Source organism: Ananas comosus, unplaced genomic scaffold (genome assembly GCF_001540865.1).
Source record: "Ananas comosus cultivar F153 unplaced genomic scaffold, ASM154086v1, whole genome shotgun sequence".
Classification (NCBI taxonomy): Eukaryota; Viridiplantae; Streptophyta; class Magnoliopsida; order Poales; family Bromeliaceae; genus Ananas; species Ananas comosus.
Genome location: NW_017890976.1, coordinates 1 through 5,260, shown reverse-complemented (window position 1 = coordinate 5,260; position 5,260 = coordinate 1). Strand labels below are relative to the sequence as shown.

The 5,260-nt window shown below is 45.2% G+C and overlaps 1 long non-coding RNA gene across 1 annotated transcript; it reads left to right on the top strand.

Moving 5' to 3' along the window:
* The first annotated feature begins 348 nt into the window (after positions 1-348).
* LOC109704497 lies at positions 349-1,477 on the top strand. Its single transcript, XR_002214406.1, has 2 exons — positions 349-464; positions 1,317-1,477. It is a non-coding gene; the product is annotated as an uncharacterized LOC109704497 (long non-coding RNA).
* The last annotated feature ends 3,783 nt before the right edge of the window (positions 1,478-5,260 follow it).

The following is a 5,260-nucleotide window of genomic DNA, read 5'->3' as shown; positions in this document are numbered from 1 at the left end:
ATGGGCTTTTAGGATTTCTGCTTCGTTGTAGATGCTGTTTGCAGCATGTTTGGGCTGAGGATAACCTCTGGACTGATCGTCCAAGGCCCCAAGCCCTTGTGGAAATCGAAAAGTGATTTCCGGAGCGTTTTCGGCGAAATTCGCCGATAGAACGCGGTTTCGGTTCGAAATTCATCCGACGGTGTCTCGTGGCTGATTGTAGCGTCGCTGAGCCTTGTTGGCTGGTCACCCGCATCGTTTTGAGGGTTCGAAAACGACGGGTGAGCGACGATGAAGTTTCGGTGCGATTTTCGGGACTTCCGGCTTATTCGGTAATCGGTTTTGGAAAACCGGTCGTGGTTCTGGTGAGCGGGGGTTGTGAGTTAGCATTACATGTCAGTGGGTTATATCTTAACCCGTTGGACCTTTCGTAGGTTCGGTCGCACCGTCTTCACAGTCGAGAGACCTTCGTCAGATACGTACAGGTGGGCACTTCGACCCGACGTCGGTACAGTGGTGCACGCTCGGTGACGTTCCTTCCACCCTTACTGTTTACATTGCTTATCATATACATATTGAGCCTTGCACCCATATTATTCTCGTATTACTCTACTCGGTTGTTTCCATGTTTAGTATCTTGTGTAGGAGTAGAGTAGATTTCTTCAGCATGTGATATTTGTGACCTGGTTGGTTGATTCTCCTTTGTTGTATCTATGACCTGGTTGGTCGAGTTTCATACTCCATACTTGTGACCTGGTTGGTCGAGTTTCATACTCCCTACTTGTGACCTGGTTGGTCGAGTTTCATACTCCATACTTGTGACCTGGTTGGTCGATTTGGTTACATGATGACCCATGCGGTCGATGGGCCCTGGGGGGCAGGATTGTCGGCTGGTTGCCGACGGTTGATCATTGAGCATATTGCATTGATCGCCCGATACTCGTCGCATTTCACGAACACTGGCGGTCTGATCCACCGCAAGGAGTGTTCTTTTCCGGAAAAGTGGTTGAATGGTGACAACCCGTGAGCCCTAGAGGGGTTATATGCACTGGAGAGTAGTAGTGGCATTGGCTTGAGGTCTGCGGTGCTGACCAAGAGAGCATTGGGTTCAGATTGGGTACTTTTGGACTGATTGTCCCGTTGATGCATACATACAGTAGCTGTAGTTGTTCATTTATATACACTTCAGTACTTGTTTATTTTAGCTACTGTACTACCATTATCCATATATTTGTTTATCTCCGTGACTAGTGAGTACCCCTCGCCTTCTTCGGCTTGCGGTACCCACTGGGAGGGGAGACATGTTTACATGTTCTCACCCCCCGCCCCCATTACAGGTGACGTAGCCGGTCCGAGTGGGACAGCTGGTGAGGAACGGGTCTAGCATACGATAGAGCTTTCCGTCCCGTGGTTTGGTTTATCTACCCTTACTCTTCATGATTAAATAAATAACTAACTTAGACATATTATGGTTCAGTTTTATTTTACTATTTGGATATCTGAGTTTTCAGTTGGTTTTGGAATGTAATAAAGGAATTTGTGTTTTCTTGAAATGAAAATGGTTTTCTACCCCTCGTGGTAGCGTTTTGAAAAGATAAAAGTTCCTGTGTAGGGAACAGTTTTCAAAAGGTTTTCTGTGGATTTTGTATCTTAGTATTTCAAAATCTGTTTCTGTGGTTGGAAACATTTTAACTGATAGATGTGAATTTATATTTAAATATCGAATGTATATTTGTGAATCTGTGGTGAATGGTGTATGAATGTATTTCTGTGGTTATTTGTATGTTCATCTGGTTGTGATTGTTGTATGATTGAACTCTTGTACTTGTGTGACGCCGTGCAAATACAGGGGAGACTCTGTCCGTGTGAACAGTGGAACTCCTGTATTTGTGGCGGATCTGGCACACTCTGGGGTCAGATTTTCAAAAAAAAAATTTCAGATGCTTTTCCGCTACCTTTTAAACTAAAAGGGACCCCGGGGCGTGACAAAACCTTAAGATTGGCAAACCTTAGGAAGGCAAGACGCGAGAGGTGTGATTTATCGCAAAGTTAGCGATTGAATTGTTTTAACTCTTCCTAGAGTGCAGTGAGTGACTGAAGGAGTGTCTGTTTCGGCCAAGAAAATTATGTCGGCTGCAGACGACATAATTTTGAGGAGAAACAGGAGTGGCCTTTTAGACTCGCATGATTGGGTCGAGAGTGATTGTGTTTTGTATATGACCCTTGTTTTGATTTCAGATAGCCATGTATCGACGTCGAGGTCGACTGTCGACGCCGAACCTCTCCGCACCAGCTGAGATGCCTAAGCAAGCAGGGCCGAGTGCACCCCCTGATCTGAGAGAGCAGTTGGCTGCCCTAACTGAGGCGACGAGGCAGCAGGGGGCACTGTTATAGAGGATGTGCGAAACATTTACACCGCCGCCGAGCACAGCGCCTAGAGCACCAGAGCAGTTAGCTCCACCACCGACTATTCCCGTGGCCGCACCAGCCGCAGTTGTACCCCCACCAGTGACAGTTCCTACGGTACCTGTTACTTTCTCTAGAGAGGCATCGCAGATGTCTGACGTTGAACAGGAGCGGATGACAGAGAGGCTTGCTCGTTTTCGTCGATTTGATCCGCCGTGTTTTGATTGTAATTGCGCAGAGCCCTGGGTTGTAAAGGGCTGGGTGAGTGCGATGGAGAAATTATTTGAGGACTTGTTTATACCAGAGCGAGAGCAGGTGCATTTGGGAGTACACTGTTTGGCCAGCGATGGGCACTCCTGATGAAGGAGGATGAGGGAAACTCGAGGATTGGTGGCGCTATAGATGAGGTGGGATGAGTTATGCGGAATGCTGTACGGGGCGTATTTCCCAAACAGCGTGAAGTAGAAACTCGAAGAGGACCTGAAGAAATTACAGCAGGGGGAGCGCTCAGTTCAGGAGTACACTGGTGTTGGATGTAGTATCCCTGGTGTTCTGCAGCCTGTGTGATTTCAGCATCTGAGGCTTGGCGACACATCTAGAGAGTGTCGGAATAAGTTGGAGTCGTTTTAGTGCGAAATGGACGCAAAACGGAATCAATGTGACGCGAGAGTAGAGTTTGATATTGAAGTCTGCAAAGTGCAGTTTTCGGTATTGAGTACCAGTACCATGTAGGGGAGTACCGATACCCCAGTGTATTTTTCGAACTGCTGCTCTCGGGTTACGATAATTGATGCTGAGTACCGGTACGGCATCGGGCTGGTACCGATACTCCAGCTGGGATGTTGAGTTCGTGAGGGGCAGAACAATCTTTTTGGTTGGTGGATATATACGCCACCTACTCCCTCTTTATGCTTATCGACTCAACTTGGTCAGCTGAGGACAATTATCCTTTCCCTCTCTCTCTCTAGTTTAATTGTGTGCTTGGTGAAGGCTACGGCTTGAGCTCGGATCGATGTCGACGTTGCGCCAGGGGGCCATTCGAGCGCGTGGACTTTGCGGTTGCGCCGTTGGAGGCCGGGCGAGCGCGTGTTTTCCTCTCTTTTCGACTTCTCGTCGTAGTTGGACTAGCATGTCGAGGTGGGTTGAAGTTTATCGAAATCGTCGGAACATCTCCTATGTTTTTTTATATCGTCAATATGTATCATGTGTTTAATTTCTTGCTAGTACTCGGTGAGAGATATGGATCCCGAGAATCTAAAAGGTAAGTAACACCTAGAGGGGGGTGAATAGGTGTAAATCCGGCAAACTCGAAAATCTCGATACAATTAAAACAAAGTAGCGGAAATTAAAAACAGCACACCGAGATTTTAACGTGGGAAAACTCCAATTCGGAGTGAAGAACCCACGGGACCGATCACGCAAAGAAAATCCAATAAGAAAACTTGAGTACAAGTGATTTCGACAAAAATACACGACTCAATTTACCGATTTCTTGTTTATGGTAATCTTTGCCGGTCCTCGATCGATGGGAATCCACCAACCGACCTTGCTGCAACTCCTCGCAGCGTCAACGCCTCAACTCCTCGAAGCGTCCACCGAATCCTCGGCTTCACGCGAGATCCACGCGCCGAACCTCCTTCCGGAGCTTGTAGAATTGAAGATTTGTGATGATTTAACCTTTGAATACCATAAGCTATGAGGGTTCACCTTTAATCTAAACAACTACTTGATTCTCGTATGAGTTCTCGAGTAAAAAACGAAGAATCAAGTAGATTGTAGATTGTAAGAAACTTGTTGTATGAATCGAAACATTGAAAACGGAAAAAACAAGTTTCTAGGGTTTAGAATCTATAAATATTCAAAGCCTTAAACTTTTTGATGACCCACATAGCTTATTTATAAGTTTAGAAGACTTAGAAGTAGACTAGGATTGCAAAAAGTCCTTTTTAAAAACCTGTGTCGTCCTCAGAGACCGGTCCTCTCGAGGAGACCGGTCTGTGAGAGACCGGTCTCTCAAGTGAGGAACCGATCCCTCTCTGCGTGACCAAAAACCCAACGTTCGGGAACCGGTCTCTCAAACTTGAGATCGGTCCCTCGCTGCGCGACAGAAGCACCATGGTTCGGGAACCGGTCTCTCATCACAGGGGACCGGTTGCATTACGGTTTACGCAGTGAGGACCTTAGGGGAACCGGTCTCTCCATCTCAGGGACCGGTCCCAGAACACATGAAAGTTCAGAAAAATTATTTTAAAGCAATCCAAGCCTTCTGAACTTATTCTAATTAGGTATTTTCACCACAAATGATCTTTTATTTATACCTTAGGTGTCGAGCTTTCTGAATGAGTCTTCGTCCTCCAATTTGAATCTCTTCTCCAAAACTTCTGTGATCAACTCTTCAAGACTCCAAACAACTTTACGAAATTCGCCAACCTATAAAATCCTTAACAATCTCCCCCTTTGGCGATTTCGTGACAAAATATACCACAAAGTTCGTATACAACCAATAAGTCATAAAAAGAAGATCATCGCAATCACCAAACGATAATCTCCTGCATGATCAATCCAATAAACGAAATTTACACTTTTACAACCTTAATACAAACTCTATGACTTAGACATGGAGTCTTGAAGTCTTGAATTATTCCTGCAAAAATATTCTCAAAACATAATCAAGATTCAAGTATCAAGAAGATCAAACAAACTAAAGTTCACACTTCATAGTTCATAGTCAAACAACGAAAGCACTAAGTCAAACACCTAAAGCATTAACCAAACAAAGTTCATCTTAGCTAAATGCATCAAATAACTAAGCAAAGCCAAAGCTAAGCTAAACGCATCAAATAACTAAGCAAAGCTAAATGCATCATCACATCAC